General features: G+C 52.9%; 1 protein-coding gene across 3 annotated transcripts in view; it reads right to left on the reverse strand.

The window, feature by feature from the left end:
* Positions 1-605, reverse strand: part of LOC137332765 (zinc finger protein 229-like) — a 35,534-nt gene extending 34,929 nt beyond the window's left edge. For 2 of the 3 annotated variants that reach the window (XM_067996709.1, XM_067996705.1), the window contains exon 1: positions 484-605. The gene's annotated coding sequence lies outside the window, so the exon portion shown is untranslated. Of the gene's footprint in view, positions 1-321; positions 462-483 lie in introns of those variants that run through there. The other variant, XM_067996715.1, reaches the window with a different exon arrangement.
* Between the last annotated feature and the right edge of the window lie 18,660 nt (positions 606-19,265).

The following is a 19,265-nucleotide window of genomic DNA, read 5'->3' on the forward strand; positions in this document are numbered from 1 at the left end:
TCAGTGTCCCTCTCACAGGTGAAGAGGGGACATTTACCAGACTCCCCACTATAGACCCTCAGTGTCCCTCTCACAGGTGAAGAGGGGACATTTACCAGACTCCCCACTATAGACCCTCAGTGTCCCTCTCACAGGTGAAGAGGGGACATTTACCAGACTCCCCACTATAGACCCTCAATGTCCCTCTCACAGGTGAACAAGGGACATTTACCAGACTCCCCACTATTGACCCTCAGTGCCCAGGTTCACAGGTGGAGAGAGGACATTTACCTGGACTCATTCTTCCTGCACCAAGATGGCCGCGCATGCGCGGAAACTCACCCTCATCCTGTACAAAGATGGCGGCCGGTTCCCCCGGTAACCCGGGCCTGTCCCCGGGGAGAAGCCTCGCAGCTGCCGCTCGGCTGAACACACGCGGGACCATAAGTCGTTTCCGCCCCTCCAGCCGCCCTCCATGTTTAAAAGGCCTATGGCGGGTCCTACCTCCAGTTTATGAATCTCCTGTCACAGCTCCCGCCGACATTCTTCGCGAATCCAGCTGCCAGTAGTAATGTCGCAGAATCTCTTACGCGCATGCGCACTGGGACCCTGCGACAGGCAGAGGGCGGGTGTCTGCCGCGCAGCGCATTCCGGGTAATTCCGATCGTCACTGAAGCGTCAGAGCTCGAGGCCCCGCCCCCACAGGGTGATGGAAGGAAGGCCCCGCCCCCACGAGGAGAGGGGAGGCCCCGCCCCCACAGGAGGAGGGGAGAGGGGAGGCCCCGCCCCCACGGGGAGAGGGGAGGCCCCGCCCCCACGGGGAGAGGGGAGGCCCCGCCCCCACGGGGAGAGGGGAGGCCCCGCCCCCACGGGGAGAGGGGAGGCCCCGCCCCCACGGGGAGAGGGGAGGCCCCGCCCCCACGGGGAGAGGGGAGGCCCCGCCCCCACAGGGAGAGGGGAGGCCCCGCCCCCACAGGGAGAGGGGAGGCCCCGCCCCCACAGGGGGAGGGGAGGCCCCGCCCCCACAGGGGGAGGGGAGAGGGGAGGCCCCGCCCCCACAGGGGGAGGGGAGAGGGGAGGCCCTGCCCCCACAGGGGGAGGGGAGAGGGGAGGCCCCGCCCCCACAGGGGGAGGGGAGGCCCCGCCCCCACAGGGGGAGGGGAGGCCCCGCCCCCACATGGGGGAGGGGAGGCCCCGCCCCCACAGGGGGGAGGGGAGGCCCCGCCCCCACAGGGGGAGGGGAGAGGGGAGGCCCCGCCCCCACAGGGGGAGGGGAGAGGGGAGGCCCCGCCCCCACAGGGGGAGGGGAGAGGGGAGGCCCCGCCCCCACAGGGGGAGGGGAGAGGGGAGGCCCACACAGGGGGAGGGGAGAGGGGAGGCCCCGCCCCCACAGGGGGAGGGGAGAGGGGAGGCCCCCCCCCACAGGGGGAGGGGAGAGGGGAGGCCCCGCCCCCACAGGGGGAGGGGAGAGGGGAGCCCCCCCCCCACAGGGGGAGGGGAGGCCCCCACAGGGGGAGGGGAGAGGGGAGGCCCCCCTTTTCCCCCAGAGAGCAGGTTCCCTCCTCTCACCCCCCCCCCAACAGAAATTGTTTTCCCTCCCTCCTTCCCCCACTCGCCCCCCCTCCCCAGAGAGCAGGTTCTCTCCCCCTCCCCGAGGCCCCGCTGGTCCAGGATATCAGGAGACTGAACACTATTTCTGCTGCCTCTGTGAACATTGACTCCCCTTTCTCTGGGTATTTATATTTAAATGGACAGTCCCATTTATCTTGGAGTGTCGGTGGATTTCACTAATGGAGCTCCTATTAACAGTCAGTCCCTTCTGTAATTAGTGCAGTGATTAGAAGCATCAGAGCAGGAGGAGACCATCCAGCCTCTCGAGCGTCTTCCGCCATTCAATGAGATCATGGCTGATCTGTATCTTAACTTCCTTTACCCGCCTTGGTTTCATAACTCTTGATACCCTTGCCTAACAAAAATTGATCAATCTCAGTTTTGAAATTTTCAATTGACCCCAGCCTCAACAGCTTTTTGGGGGAAGAGTTCCTGATTTCCACTCACCTTTGTTTAAAGAAGCTATGATGTGGAGATGCCGGTGATGGACTGGGGTGGACAAATGTAAGGAGTCTTACAACACCAGGTTATAGTCCAACAGTTTTATTTGAAATCACAAGCTTTCAGAGGCTTCCTCCTTCGTCAGGTGAGTGTGGGATTCCAGAAAAGTACAGCATATATAGTCATAGAACAATGCCTGGTGATTACAGATAATCTTTCCAACTGCCCGTTATCAAAGCAATCAAAGGACTTGAATGGTGTTCAGACAGGGAAACATTACATACAAGACTACCAAATACACAAACGGTCACAACACAAAGACAGAGAGGGACACACCCGAAAGGCAGAGAAAGAGAGAGAATGACCAGTTGTATTAAAAACAGATAACTTTTTTTCACTGGTGGAGTTACATGTAGCGTGACATGAACCCAAGATCCCGGTTGAGGCCGTCCTCATGGGTGCGGAACTTGGCTATCAATTTCTGCTTGACGATTTTGCGTTGTCGGCCTTCGAGACACACGACAACGCAAAACGCACTCCTTAATATTCTATACTCCAGGGAGTACAAGCCTAGTCTATGCAACCTGTCCCCATAATTTAACCCTTTCAGTATCACGCTGGTGAATCTGCGCTGCACCACCTCCATATCCTTCCTGAGGAGTGGTGCGCGGAACTGAACGCAGTCTTCGGATGTGGTCTCACCAGGACTCTGTACAGCTGTAACATAACTTCCACCCCTTTGTATTCCAGCCCTCGAGATAAAGGCCAACATTCCATAAGGCTTTATAATTATTGTTTTTACTTTCCATTAGTTTTTAGTAATTTCTGTACTTGGACCCCTAAATCTCTCTGCTCATCCACAGTTCATAGCTTCTCTCCATTTAGAAAATACTCCACAATAGGTCCAAAGTGGATGACCTCACACTTTGCCATATTGAACTCCATCTGCCACAGTTTTGCCCACTCACTCAATCAGTCAATGTCCCTTTGCAACTTTTTGCTCCTATCTATACAATTTACTGTGCCACTTCATAGAATCATAGGAATATACCGCATGGAATGTGCAGAAAAATGGCCCAAAAAGCCAGCACAGATATGATGGGTCGAATGGCCACCTGCCTAATCTAATTTCCAGCACTTGGTTCATAGCCATGTACATTATGGCACTTCAAGTGCTCATCCAAGTACTTTTTAAATGTGATGAGGGTTTCTGCCTCTACCACCCTACCAGACAGTGAGTTCCAGACCCCCACCACTCTCCGAGTGAAAAAAATTCTCCTCAACTACCCTCTAATTCTTCTACCTATTACTTTAAATCTATGTTCCCTGGTTATTGACGTCTCTGCTAAGGGAAATAGGTCTTTCCGGTCCACTCTATCTCGGTCCCTCATCATTTTATACCTCAATTAAATCTCCCCTCAGCCTCCTCTGTTCCACAGAAAAAACCCCAGCCTATCCAATCTTTCCTCATTGCTGAAATTCTCCAGTCCTGGCAACATCCTCGTAAATCTCCTCTGAGCCCTCTCTCGTGCAATCACATCTTTCCTGTAATGTGACGACCAGAACTGTACACGGTACTCAAGCTGTGGCATAACTAGCGTTTTATACAGTTCTGGCATAACCTCCCTGCTCGTATATTCTACGCCATGGATAGTAAAGGAAACTGTCCAGTACGCCTTCTTAACCATCTTATGTACCTGTCCTGCTACCTTCAGGGATCTGTGGACATGCACTCCAAGGTCCCTTTGTTCCTCTACATCTCTCAGTATCCTCCCATTTATTGTGTATTCCCTTGCCTTGTTTGCCCTCCCCAAATGCATTACCTCACACTTCTCTGGATTGAATTCCATTTGCCACTTTTCTGCCCACCTGACCAGTCCATTGATATCTTGCTGCAGTCCACACCTTTCCTCCTCACTATCAACCACACGGCCAATTTTTGTATCATCTGCAAACTTCTTAATCATGCCTCCTACATTTAAGTCTAAATAATTGATATATACCACAAAAAGCAAGGGACCGAGTACTGAGCCCTGTGGAACCCCTCTGGAAACAGGCTTCCAGTCACAAAAATACCCATCGACCATTACACTTTGCTTCCTGCCACTGAGCCAATTTTGGGTCCAATTTGCCACATTCCCTTGGATCCCATGGGCTTTTACTTTTCTGACCAGTCTACCGTGTGGGACCTTGTCAAAAGCCTTGCTAAAATCCACGTAGACTGCATCAAATGCACAACCCTCATCGACCCTCGTTGTTACCTCCTCAAAAAATTCAATCAAGTTAGTCAGACACAACCTTCCCTTAACAAATCCATGCTGACTGTCCTTGATTAACCCATGCCTTTCTAAATGACGTGGAGGTGCCGGTGATGGACTGGGGTTGACAATTGTAAACAATTTTACAACACCAAGTTATAGTCCAACAAATTTATTTTAAATTCCACAAGCTTTCGGAGGCTTCCTCCTTCGTCACCTGACACAATGTAATTGACACAATGTATATCCAGTGTACTGGGACGTGCTGTCCTCCGTGACTGGCCTGTTTGAACAACGACGACACCTTTTGATTGGTGTGATGCTGTCCCAGCCTAATATAAGATATGCAATTTGAGAACCTTCCACTCATTCACCTGACGAAGGGGATAATCTCCGAAAGCTTGTGATTTTCAAATAAAATTGTTGGACTATAACCTGGTGTTGTAAGATTCCTTACATTTGTCCACCCCACTCCATCACCGGCATCTCCACATCATCCCACTGCTCTGACACTGATTTACCTTCAAGTAGCTGTTTCCAGTCCACTTTTGCTAAATTACTCAGCTTAGGAAATTTGGTCTTTCCCCAATTGAGAACTTTTACTCCTAGTGTATTTTCGTCTTTTTCCATAACTACGCTAAATCTAACTGTATTATGATCACTACCACCAAAATGCTCTCCCACCACTACTTCTTCCACCTGCCCAGCTTCATTCCCTAAAACTAAGTCCAGAACTGCCCCCTCTCTTGTTGGGCTTGCTACGTACTGGCTAAAAAAGTTCTCCTGAATGCAATTTAAGACTTCTGAGCCCTCTATACCTTTTGCACTGATTGTATCCCAGTTAATATTAGGGTAGTTGAAATCCCCTACTATTACTGCCTTATTGTTTTTGCCTATACTTTGCTCTTCTTTCTCCCTCTGACTGTTTGGGGTCTATAGTACACTCCCAGCAGTGTGATTGCCCCTTTTTTGTCTTCGGTTCAACCCATATGGCCTCATTTGATGATCCTTCTAACATATCATCCCTCCTCACAGCTGTAATTGTTTCTTTAACCAATATTGCGAGACCCTCCCCCTCCTTTTATATCTCCCTCTCTATCTCATCTGAAAACCCTGTAACCAGGAACGTTGAGCTGCCATTCCTGCCCCTGTTTAAGCCATGTTTCAGTAATAGCCAACATATCATACTGCCACATGTCTATCTGAGCCCTCAGCTCATCTGCCTTATTCACTAGACTCCTTGCATTGGAGTATATACCATTAAGCACTGCCAATCTCTTTTGTTGTCTATTTCCTAGCCCTTGTTTCCTCTGCCTTCCAAACTCACTTACTAATGTTCTACCTTCCATTTCCAGCTCTTCTTCTCTCCCTTCTAAATCTAAGCTCAGGTGCCCATCCCCCTGCCAAGCTAGTAAAACCCTCCCCCACAGCTCCAACAAACTTCCCCACGATGATATTGGGCCCGGCCCTGTTGAGGTGCAACCCATCTGGCTTGTACAGGTCCCACCTCCCCGAGAACCTGTCCCAATGCTCCAGCAATCTAAAGCCCTCCCTCCTGCACCATCTCTCCAGCCACGCATTCATCTGCACCATTCTCCTATTTCTGTACTCACCAGTGCATGGCACTGGGAGTAATCCGGATATAACCACATTTGAGGTCCTGCTTATTACTCTCATCCTTAGCTCCCTATAATCTGCCTACAGGACCTCATCCCTCTTTTTACTTATGTCATTAGTACCAATATAGACCACGACCTCTGGCTGTTCACCTTTCCCCCCCCGGCCCCCCAGAATGTTCTGCAGCCACTCAGTGACATCCTTGACCCTGGCACCAAGGAAGTAACATTCTGGAATCAAGCCTAACTTCAGGTCATCAGCAAAATTAGATATACGGCTCTCTATTTCTTCATCCAAGTCATTCATCAATATAGTGAAAAGCTGTGGCCCAGTACAGATCCCCGGGAGACACCACTAGTCACATCCTGCAATTTGAGTCCATACACATTATGCCCACTCTCTGTCTCCTACCTTCTAACCAATTCCCTATCCAAGCCAATTGGTTACCTCCAATTCCACATGCTCTCATTTTTGTTAACAGTCTCTTGTGTGGAACCTTGTCAAATGCCGTCATTATATGGAGGTCTGTATAAATAACTTCCACAGACACTCCCTTATCTATCACATTAGTTACCTGCTCAAAAGATTCCACTAGGCTCATTAGACATGGCTTACCCTTTACAAATCTATTCTCCCTGATCAACTCATATTTGTCCAAATGCTCAATCACTATCACTAGTAACAGATTCTAGTAACTTCCCCAAAAACGACATTGGACTAATATATCTATGAGTTCATAATTTCTATCTCTTACCTTTCTTAAATAGTGGAGTGACATTGGCAATTTTCCGATGCAAGGGGACAATTCCTGAATTGAGAGAGTTTTGCAAGATCAAGACTAATGTTTCAACAATTTCCTCACCTATTTCTTTTAAAACTCTGGGGTGGAAACCATCTGGTCCTGGAGATTTGTTTTATGTTTAATAACATTCGTTTCTCCACCACCAATTTTTTCAACTTGTATTGAATCTGGTTAGTTTCTTTCCTCCTATCTCTGATATTTTATCCACATCCTCTACTAAAAGTAACGATTTAGTAAGTCTGCCATTTCCTGATTTTCAATTACAATATCACCTGCGTCTGTCACTATGGGGCCCACATTACTCTTAGCCATCCTCTTTCTCTTAATACATTTGTAAAAACCTTTTGTGTTGTCCTTGATATCCCTCACAAGTTTTTTCTCATATTCCCCTTTTGCAACTCTTACTACTTTCTTTGTATCCCTTTGTTGTTCTTTGTCGCTCTCCCTGCCCATGGGATCTCTACTGTTCTTTGCCTTGGGTATAACCAGAACTTTATCTAACTGTAACATAATTCCCATCTGTTGTATTCCAGCCCTCTTGAGATAAAGGCCAACATTCCATTAGCCTTTAAAATTATTTTTTGTACCTGTCCACTAGCTTTTAGTGATTCCTATACTTGGACCACGAAATCTCTCTGCTGCTCTACAATTCATAGCTTCTCGCCATTTAGAAAATACTCTGATCAATCTGTCTTAGATCCAAAGTGGATGAATTCCCATTTCTCCACATTCAACTCCACCCGCCACAAATTTGCCCACTCACTTTATCTATCAATGTCCCATTCTGCTCCCATCTACACTATTTACGGTGTCACGTAACTTGGTGTCGTCAGCAAATTTGGATCTACAGCTCTGTATTCCTTCGTGTAAATCATTTTACTAACAAATGTGCAAATATTTGCTCCAGACCACAGGGTTTCATCTGCTTAAAGCCGCAACAGAAAGGTTCGGTTTTCTCCTGGAGTTTGAGATAAATCAGGTTGAAAAAAGTTGCAGCGTTTCAGGCAATGAGTGGGATCCGGGCTCAGCCCCGCCCACTCCGTGTCGCAACTCCCGCCCCTCCCATTGATTGGAGGACCGACAATGCCTCTCCGCTCCTCCTATTGGTCCGGAGCGCACGTCAATCATCCGCGCCACGTTAACGATGAGATTGAAGGTCCTGAGCGGCGGTGAGAAAATGAACATCTGTCCAGTCCGTCAGTTACAATGTTTAATAAAATTAAATTAATAACAGTTTTGGAAAAAAATCTTCCCAATGTTTTCTAAAGGCGGGGCTGTGTGCGTCTGCGCTGTGAGTATATATGGCGGTTTAATGGCAGTCTCCATTATCCAGCTTGTCCCGGGCTCTCGAGTTCAGGTTTATTTCATGTATTTCCACTCCGCCCTCCTCTGCTCTCAAAGTGCTTTTCCCTGCCCGCAATCTCAATCCCATCAGAGGAACTGAGTTTCCGATCGGATCTGTAATGGCGGCTGTCCCTACCCAGAATGCACCGCGCGCTGGACAGTCCACTATCGACAGCAGCAGAGGAGCCCAGTGCGCAGGCGCGGGAGAGGCTGATTGTTGGGCAGTGTGAGCTGAGCAGGTCAATGAACCCGGGTAATGCAGGGTCAATGAACCCGGGTAATGGAGGGTCAATGAACCCGGGTAATGCAGGGTCAATGAACCCCGGGTAATGGAGGGTCAATGAACCCGGGTAATGCAGGGTCAATGAACCCGGGTAATGCAGGGTCAATGAACCCCGGGTAATGGAGGGTCAATGAACCCGGGTAATGCAGGGTCAATGAACCCCGGGTAATGGAGGGTCAATGAACCCGGGTAATGCAGGGTCAATGAACCCGGGTAATGGAGGGTCAATGAACCCCGGGTAATGGAGGGTCAATGAACCCGGGTAATGCAGGGTCAATGAACCCGGGTAATGGAGGGTCAATGAACGCGGGTAATGGAGGGTCAATGAACCCCGGGTAATGGAGGGTCAATGAACCCGGGTAATGCAGGGTCAATGAACCCGGGTAATGGAGGGTCAATGAACGCGGGTAATGGAGGGTCAATGAACCCCGGGTAATGCAGGGTCAATGAACCCCGGGTAATGGAGGGTCAATGAACCCCGGGTAATGGAGGGTCAATGAACCCCGGGTAATGCAGGGTCAATGAACCCCGGGTAATGGAGGGTCAATGAACGCGGGTAATGGAGGGTCAATGAACCCCGGGTAATGCAGGGTCAATGAACCCCGGGTAATGGAGGGTCAATGAACCCCGGGTAATGGAGGGTCAATGAACCCCGGGTAATGGAGGGTCAATGAACCCCGGGTAATGCAGGGTCAATGAACCCCGGGTAATGGAGGGTCAATGAACCCCGGGTAATGCAGGGTCAATGAACCCCGGGTAATGGAGGGTCAATGAACCCCGGGTAATGCAGGGTCAATGAACCCCGGGTAATGGAGGGTCAATGAACCCCGGGTAATGGAGGGTCAATGAACCCCGGGTAATGCAGGGTCAATGAACCCCGGGTAATGGAGGGTCAATGAACCCCGGGTAATGCAGGGTCAATGAACCCCGGGTAATGGAGGGTCAATGAACCCCGGGTAATGCAGGGTCAATGAACCCCGGGTAATGGAGGGTCAATGAACCCGGGTAATGGAGGGTCAATGAACCCGGGTAATGGAGGGTCAATGAACCCCGGGTAATGCAGGGTCAATGAACCCGGGTAATGGAGGGTCAATGAACCCGGGTAATGGAGGGTCAATGAACCCCGGGTAATGGAGGGTCAATGAACCCCGGGTAATGCAGGGTCAATGAACCCCGGGTAATGGAGGGTCAATGAACCCCGGGTAATGGAGGGTCAATGAACCCCGGGTAATGGAGGGTCAATGAACCCCGGGTAATGCAGGGTCAATGAACCCGGGTAATGGAGGGTCAATGAACCCCGGGTAATGCAGGGTCAATGAACCCCGGGTAATGGAGGGTCAATGAACCCGGGTAATGGAGGGTCAATGAACCCGGGTAATGGAGGGTCAATGAACCCGGGTAATGGAGGGTCAATGAACCCGGGTAATGGAGGGTCAATGAACCCCGGGTAATGGAGGGTCAATGAACCCCGGGTAATGGAGGGTCAATGAACCCGGGTAATGGAGGGTCAATGAACCCCGGGTAATGGAGGGTCAATGAACCCCGGGTAATGGAGGGTCAATGAACCCCGGGTAATGCAGGGTCAATGAACCCGGGTAATGGAGGGACAATGAACCCCGGGTAATGGAGGGTCAATGAACCCGGGTAATGGAGGGTCAATGAACCCGGGTAATGGAGGGTCAATGAACCCGGGTAATGGAGGGTCAATGAACCCCGGGTAATGCAGGGTCAATGAACCCGGGTAATGGAGGGTCAATGAACCCCGGGTAATGCAGGGTCAATGAACCCCGGGTAATGGAGGGTCAATGAACCCGGGTAATGGAGGGTCAATGAACCCGGGTAATGGAGGGTCAATGAACCCGGGTAATGGAGGGTCAATGAACCCCGGGTAATGGAGGGTCAATGAACCCCGGGTAATGGAGGGTCAATGAACCCGGGTAATGGAGGGTCAATGAACCCCGGGTAATGGAGGGTCAATGAACCCCGGGTAATGGAGGGTCAATGAACCCCGGGTAATGCAGGGTCAATGAACCCGGGTAATGGAGGGACAATGAACCCCGGGTAATGGAGGGTCAATGAACCCGGGTAATGGAGGGTCAATGAACCCGGGTAATGGAGGGTCAATGAACCCGGGTAATGGAGGGTCAATGAACCCCGGGTAATGCAGGGTCAATGAACCCGGGTAATGGAGGGTCAATGAACCCCGGGTAATGGAGGGTCAATGAACCCCGGGTAATGCAGGGTCAATGAACCCGGGTAATGGAGGGTCAATGAACCCCGGGTAATGCAGGGTCAATGAACCCCGGGTAATGGAGGGTCAATGAACCCGGGTAATGGAGGGTCAATGAACCCGGGTAATGGAGGGTCAATGAACCCGGGTAATGGAGGGTCAATGAACCCGGGTAATGGAGGGTCAATGAACCCCGGGTAATGGAGGGTCAATGAACCCCGGGTAATGGAGGGTCAATGAACCCGGGTAATGGAGGGTCAATGAACCCCGGGTAATGCAGGGTCAATGAACCCCGGGTAATGGAGGGTCAATGAACCCCGGGTAATGGAGGGTCAATGAACCCCGGGTAATGCAGGGTCAATGAACCCGGGTAATGGAGGGTCAATGAACCCCGGGTAATGGAGGGTCAATGAACCCCGGGTAATGGAGGGTCAATGAACCCGGGTAATGGAGGGTCAATGAACCCCGGGTAATGGAGGGTCAATGAACCCCGGGTAATGGAGGGTCAATGAACCCGGGTAATGCAGGGTCAATGAACCCCGGGTAATGGAGGGTCAATGAACCCCGGGTAATGGAGGGTCAATGAACCCCGGGTAATGCAGGGTCAATGAACCCCGGGTAATGCAGGGTCAATGAACCCCGGGTAATGCAGGGTCAATGAACCCCGGGTAATGCAGGGTCAATGAACCCGGGTAATGCAGGGTCAATGAACCCCGGGTAATGCAGGGTCAATGAACCCCGGGTAATGCAGGGTCAATGAACCCGGGTAATGCAGGGTCAATGAACCCGGGTAATGCAGGGTCAATGAACCCCGGGTAATGCAGGGTCAATGAACCCCGGGTAATGGAGGGTCAATGAACCCCGGGTAATGGAGGGTCAATGAACCCCGGGTAATGCAGGGTCAATGAACCCCGGGTAATGCAGGGTCAATGAACCCCGGGTAATGGAGGGTCAATGAACCCCGGGTAATGCAGGGTCAATGAACCCCGGGTAATGCAGGGTCAATGAACCCCGGGTAATGCAGGGTCAATGAACCCCGGGTAATGCAGGGTCAATGAACCCCGGGTAATGGAGGGTCAATGAACCCCGGGTAATGGAGGGTCAATGACCCCCGGGTAATGGAGGGTCAATGAACCCCGGGTAATGCAGGGTCAATGAACCCCGGGTAATGGAGGGTCAATGAACCCGGGTAATGGAGGGTCAATGAACGCCGGGTAATGCAGGGTCAATGAACCCCGGGTAATGGAGGGTCAATGAACCCCGGGTAATGGAGGGTCAATGAACCCCGGGTAATGCAGGGTCAATGAACCCGGGTAATGGAGGGTCAATGAACCCCGGGTAATGGAGGGTCAATGAACCCCGGGTAATGGAGGGTCAATGAACCCGGGAAATGGAGGGTCAATGAACCCCGGGTAATGGAGGGTCAATGAACCCCGGGTAATGGAGGGTCAATGAACCCCGGGTAATGGAGGGTCAATGAACCCGGGTAATGGAGGGTCAATGAACCCCGGGTAATGGAGGGTCAATGAACCCCGGGTAATGGAGGGTCAATGAACCCCGGGTAATGCAGGGTCAATGAACCCGGGTAATGGAGGGACAATGAACCCCGGGTAATGGAGGGTCAATGAACCCGGGTAATGGAGGGTCAATGAACCCGGGTAATGGAGGGTCAATGAACCCGGGTAATGGAGGGTCAATGAACCCCGGGTAATGCAGGGTCAATGAACCCGGGTAATGGAGGGTCAATGAACCCCGGGTAATGCAGGGTCAATGAACCCCGGGTAATGGAGGGTCAATGAACCCGGGTAATGGAGGGTCAATGAACCCGGGTAATGGAGGGTCAATGAACCCGGGTAATGGAGGGTCAATGAACCCCGGGTAATGGAGGGTCAATGAACCCCGGGTAATGGAGGGTCAATGAACCCGGGTAATGGAGGGTCAATGAACCCCGGGTAATGGAGGGTCAATGAACCCCGGGTAATGGAGGGTCAATGAACCCCGGGTAATGCAGGGTCAATGAACCCGGGTAATGGAGGGACAATGAACCCCGGGTAATGGAGGGTCAATGAACCCGGGTAATGGAGGGTCAATGAACCCGGGTAATGGAGGGTCAATGAACCCGGGTAATGGAGGGTCAATGAACCCCGGGTAATGCAGGGTCAATGAACCCGGGTAATGGAGGGTCAATGAACCCCGGGTAATGGAGGGTCAATGAACCCCGGGTAATGCAGGGTCAATGAACCCGGGTAATGGAGGGTCAATGAACCCCGGGTAATGCAGGGTCAATGAACCCCGGGTAATGGAGGGTCAATGAACCCGGGTAATGGAGGGTCAATGAACCCGGGTAATGGAGGGTCAATGAACCCGGGTAATGGAGGGTCAATGAACCCGGGTAATGGAGGGTCAATGAACCCCGGGTAATGGAGGGTCAATGAACCCCGGGTAATGGAGGGTCAATGAACCCGGGTAATGGAGGGTCAATGAACCCCGGGTAATGCAGGGTCAATGAACCCCGGGTAATGGAGGGTCAATGAACCCCGGGTAATGGAGGGTCAATGAACCCCGGGTAATGCAGGGTCAATGAACCCGGGTAATGGAGGGTCAATGAACCCCGGGTAATGGAGGGTCAATGAACCCCGGGTAATGGAGGGTCAATGAACCCGGGTAATGGAGGGTCAATGAACCCCGGGTAATGGAGGGTCAATGAACCCCGGGTAATGGAGGGTCAATGAACCCGGGTAATGCAGGGTCAATGAACCCCGGGTAATGGAGGGTCAATGAACCCCGGGTAATGGAGGGTCAATGAACCCCGGGTAATGCAGGGTCAATGAACCCCGGGTAATGCAGGGTCAATGAACCCCGGGTAATGCAGGGTCAATGAACCCCGGGTAATGCAGGGTCAATGAACCCGGGTAATGCAGGGTCAATGAACCCCGGGTAATGCAGGGTCAATGAACCCCGGGTAATGCAGGGTCAATGAACCCGGGTAATGCAGGGTCAATGAACCCGGGTAATGCAGGGTCAATGAACCCCGGGTAATGCAGGGTCAATGAACCCCGGGTAATGGAGGGTCAATGAACCCCGGGTAATGGAGGGTCAATGAACCCCGGGTAATGCAGGGTCAATGAACCCCGGGTAATGCAGGGTCAATGAACCCCGGGTAATGGAGGGTCAATGAACCCCGGGTAATGCAGGGTCAATGAACCCCGGGTAATGCAGGGTCAATGAACCCCGGGTAATGGAGGGTCAATGAACCCCGGGTAATGGAGGGTCAATGAACCCCGGGTAATGGAGGGTCAATGAACCCCGGGTAATGCAGGGTCAATGAACCCCGGGTAATGGAGGGTCAATGAACCCGGGTAATGGAGGGTCAATGAACGCCGGGTAATGCAGGGTCAATGAACCCCGGGTAATGGAGGGTCAATGAACCCCGGGTAATGGAGGGTCAATGAACCCCGGGTAATGCAGGGTCAATGAACCCGGGTAATGGAGGGTCAATGAACCCCGGGTAATGGAGGGTCAATGAACCCCGGGTAATGGAGGGTCAATGAACCCGGGAAATGGAGGGTCAATGAACCCGGGAAATGGAGGGTCAATGAACCCCGGGTAATGGAGGGTCAATGAACCCCGGGTAATGCAGGGTCAATGAACCCGGGTAATGGAGGGTCAATGAACCCCGGGTAATGGAGGGTCAATGAACCCGGGTAATGGAGGGTCAATGAACCCCGGGTAATGCAGGGTCAATGAACCCCGGGTAATGGAGGGTCAATGAACCCGGGTAATGGAGGGTCAATGAACCCCGGGTAATGCAGGGTCAATGAACCCCGGGTAATGGAGGGTCAATGAACCCCGGGTAATGGAGGGTCAATGAACCCCGGGTAATGGAGGGTCAATGAACCCGGGTAATGGAGGGTCAATGAACCCGGGTAATGGAGGGTCAATGAACCCCGGGTAATGGAGGGTCAATGAACCCCGGGTAATGCAGGGTCAATGAACCCGGGTAATGGAGGGTCAATGAACCCCGGGTAATGGAGGGTCAATGAACCCCGGGTAATGCAGGGTCAATGAACCCGGGTAATGGAGGGTCAATGAACCCCGGGTAATGGAGGGTCAATGAACCCCGGGTAATGGAGGGTCAATGAACCCGGGTAATGGAGGGTCAATGAACCCGGGTAATGGAGGGTCAATGAACCCCGGGTAATGGAGGGTCAATGAACCCCGGGTAATGCAGGGTCAATGAACCCGGGTAATGGAGGGTCAATGAACCCCGGGTAATGGAGGGTCAATGAACCCCGGGTAATGCAGGGTCAATGAACCCGGGTAATGCAGGGTCAATGAACCCCGGGTAATGCAGGGTCAATGAACCCCGGGTAATGCAGGGTCAATGAACCCCGGGTAATGGAGGGTCAATGAACCCGGGTAATGCAGGGTCAATGAACCCCGGGTAATGCAGGGTCAATGAACCCCGGGTAATGCAGGGTCAATGAACCCCGGGTAATGGAGGGTCAATGAACCCCGGGTAATGGAGGGTCAATGAACCCCGGGTAATGGAGGGTCAATGAACCCGGGTAATGCAGGGTCAATGAACCCCGGGTAATGGAGGGTCAATGAACCCCGGGTAATGGAGGGTCAATGAACCCCGGGTAATGCAGGGTCAATGAACCCCGGGTAATGCAGGGTCAATGAACCCCGGGTAATGCAGGGTCAATGAACCCCGGGTAATGGAGGGTCAATGAACCCCGAGTAATGGAGGGTCAATGAACCCCGGGTAATGGAGGGTCAATGAACCCCGGGTAATGCAGGGTCAATGAACCCCGGGTAATGCAGGGTCAATGAACCCCGGGTAATGGAGGGTCAATGAACCCTGGGTAATGGAGGGTCAATGAACCCCGGGTAATGGAGGGTCAATGAACCCCGGGTAATGGAGGGTCAATGAACCCGGGTAATGGAGGGTCAATGAACCCCGGGTAATGCAGGGTCAATGAACCCCGGGTAATGGAGGGTCAATGAACCCCGGGTAATGGAGGGTCAATGAACCCCGGGTAATGGAGGGTCAATGAACCCGGGTAATGGAGGGTCAATGAACCCGGGTAATGGAGGGTCAATGAACCCCGGGTAATGGAGGGTCAATGAACCCCGGGTAATGCAGGGTCAATGAACCCGGGTAATGGAGGGTCAATGAACCCCGGGTAATGGAGGGTCAATGAACCCCGGGTAATGCAGGGTCAATGAACCCGGGTAATGGAGGGTCAATGAACCCCGGGTAATGGAGGGTCAATGAACCCCGGGTAATGGAGGGTCAATGAACCCGGGTAATGGAGGGTCAATGAACCCGGGTAATGGAGGGTCAATGAACCCCGGGTAATGGAGGGTCAATGAACCCCGGGTAATGCAGGGTCAATGAACCCGGGTAATGGAGGGTCAATGAACCCCGGGTAATGGAGGGTCAATGAACCCCGGGTAATGCAGGGTCAATGAACCCGGGTAATGCAGGGTCAATGAACCCCGGGTAATGCAGGGTCAATGAACCCCGGGTAATGCAGGGTCAATGAACCCCGGGTAATGGAGGGTCAATGAACCCGGGTAATGCAGGGTCAATGAACCCCGGGTAATGCAGGGTCAATGAACCCCGGGTAATGCAGGGTCAATGAACCCCGGGTAATGGAGGGTCAATGAACCCCGGGTAATGGAGGGTCAATGAACCCCGGGTAATGGAGGGTCAATGAACCCGGGTAATGCAGGGTCAATGAACCCCGGGTAATGGAGGGTCAATGAACCCCGGGTAATGGAGGGTCAATGAACCCCGGGTAATGCAGGGTCAATGAACCCCGGGTAATGCAGGGTCAATGAACCCCGGGTAATGCAGGGTCAATGAACCCCGGGTAATGGAGGGTCAATGAACCCCGAGTAATGGAGGGTCAATGAACCCCGGGTAATGGAGGGTCAATGAACCCCGGGTAATGCAGGGTCAATGAACCCCGGGTAATGCAGGGTCAATGAACCCCGGGTAATGGAGGGTCAATGAACCCTGGGTAATGGAGGGTCAATGAACCCCGGGTAATGGAGGGTCAATGAACCCCGGGTAATGGAGGGTCAATGAACCCCGGGTAATGCAGGGTCAATGAACCCCGGGTAATGCAGGGTCAATGAACCCCGGGTAATGGAGGGTCAATGAACCCCGGGTAATGGAGGGTCAATGAACCCCGGGTAATGGAGGGTCAATGAACCCCGGGTAATGCAGGGTCAATGAACCCCGGGTAATGGAGGGTCAATGAACCCCGGGTAATGCAGGGTCAATGAACCCCGGGTAATGCAGGGTCAATGAACCCCGGGTAATGGAGGGTCAATGAACCCCGGGTAATGGAGGGTCAATGAACCCCGGGTAATGCAGGGTCAATGAACCCCGGGTAATGCAGGGTCAATGAACCCCGGGTAATGGAGGGTCAATGAACCCCGGGTAATGGAGGGTCAATGAACCCCGGGTAATGGAGGGTCAATGAACCCCGGGTAATGGAGGGTCAATGAACCCCGGGTAATGCAGGGTCAATGAACCCCGGGTAATGGAGGGTCAATGAACCCCGGGTAATGGAGGGTCAATGAACCCCGGGTAATGCAGGGTCAATGAACCCCGGGTAATGCAGGGTCAATGAACCCCGGGTAATGGAGGGTCAATGAACCCCGGGTAATGGAGGGTCAATGAACCCCGGGTAATGGAGGGTCAATGAACCCCGGGTAATGCAGGGTCAATGAACCCCGGGTAATGGAGGGTCAATGAACCCCGGGTAATGCAGGGTCAATGAACCCCGGGTAATGCAGGGTCAATGAACCCCGGGTAATGGAGGGTCAATGAACCCCGGGTAATGGAGGGTCAATGAACCCCGGGTAATGCAGGGTCAATGAACCCCGGGTAATGCAGGGTCAATGAACCCCGGGTAATGGAGGGTCAATGAACCCCGGGTAATGGAGGGTCAATGAACCCCGGGTAATGGAGGGTCAATGAACCCCGGGTAATGCAGGGTCAATGAACCCCGGGTAATGCAGGGTCAATGAACCCCGGGTAATGGAGGGTCAATGAACCCCGGGTAATGGAGGGTCAATGAACCCCGGGTAATGGAGGGTCAATGAACCCCGGGTAATGGAGGGTCAATGAACCCCGGGTAATGCAGGGTCAATGAACCCCGGGTAATGGAGGGTCAATGAACCCCGGGTAATGGAGGGTCAATGAACCCCGGGTAATGCAGGGTCAATGAACCCCGGGTAATGCAGGGTCAATGAACCCCGGGTAATGGAGGGTCAATGAACCCCGGGTAATGCAGGGTCAATGAACCCCGGGTAATGCAGGGTCAATGAACCCCGGGTAATGGAGGGTCAATGAACCCCGGGTAATGGAGGGTCAATGAACCCCGGGTAATGGAGGGTCAATGAACCCCGGGTAATGCAGGGTCAATGAACCCCGGGTAATGCAGGGTCAATGAACCCCGGGTAATGGAGGGTCAATGAACCCCGGGTAATGGAGGGTCAATGAACCCCGGGTAATGGAGGGTCAATGAACCCCGGGTAATGCAGGGTCAATGAACCCCGGGTAATGGAGGGTCAATGAACCCCGGGTAATGCAGGGTCAATGAACCCCGGGTAATGGAGGGTCAATGAACCCCGGGTAATGGAGGGTCAATGAACCCCGGGTAATGCAGGGTCAATGAACCCCGGGTAATGCAGGGTCAATGAACCCCGGGTAATGCAGGGTCAATGAACCCCGGGTAATGGAGGGTCAATGAACCCCGGGTAATGCAGGGTCAATGAACCCCGGGTAATGGAGGGTCAATGAACCCCGCGTAATGGAGGGTCAATGAACCCGGGTAATGCAGGGTCAATGAACCCCGGGTAATGGAGGGTCAATGAACCCGGGTAATGCAGGGTCAATGAACCCCGGGTAATGGAGGGTCAATGAACCCGGGTAATGCAGGGTCAATGAACCCCGGGTAATGCAGGGTCAATGAACCCCGGGTAATGGAGGGTCAATGAACCCGGGTAATGCAGGGTCAATGAACCCCGGGTAATGCAGGGTCAATGAACCCCGGGTAATGCAGGGTCAATGAACCCCGGGTAATGCAGGGTCAATGAACCCCGGGTAATGCAGGGTCAATGAACCCCGGGTAATGCAGGGTCAATGAACCCCGGGTAATGCAGGGTCAATGAACCCCGGGTAATGCAGGGTCAATGAACCCGGGTAATGCAGGGTCAATGAACCCCGGGTAATGCAGGGTCAATGAACCCCGGGCAATGCAGGGTCAATGAACCCCGGGTAATGCAGGGTCAATGAACCCCGGGTAATGGAGGGTCAATGAACCCCGGGTAATGGAGGGTCAATGAACCCCGGGTAATGGAGGGTCAATGAACCCCGGGCAATGCAGGGTCAATGAACCCCGGGTAATGCAGGGTCAATGAACCCCGGGTAATGCAGGGTCAATGAACCCCGGGTAATGGAGGGTCAATGAACCCCGGGTAATGCAGGGTCAATGAACCCCGGGTAATGCAGGGTCAATGAACCCCGGGTAATGGAGGGTCAATGAACCCCGGGTAATGCAGGGTCAATGAACCCGGGTAATGCAAGGTCAATGAACCCCGGGTAATGCAGGGTCAATGAACCCCGGGTAATGCAGGGTCAATGAACCCCGGGTAATGGAGGGTCAATGAACCCCG

Source organism: Heptranchias perlo, chromosome 2 (assembly GCF_035084215.1).
Source record: "Heptranchias perlo isolate sHepPer1 chromosome 2, sHepPer1.hap1, whole genome shotgun sequence".
Lineage (NCBI taxonomy): Eukaryota > Metazoa > Chordata > Chondrichthyes > Hexanchiformes > Hexanchidae > Heptranchias > Heptranchias perlo.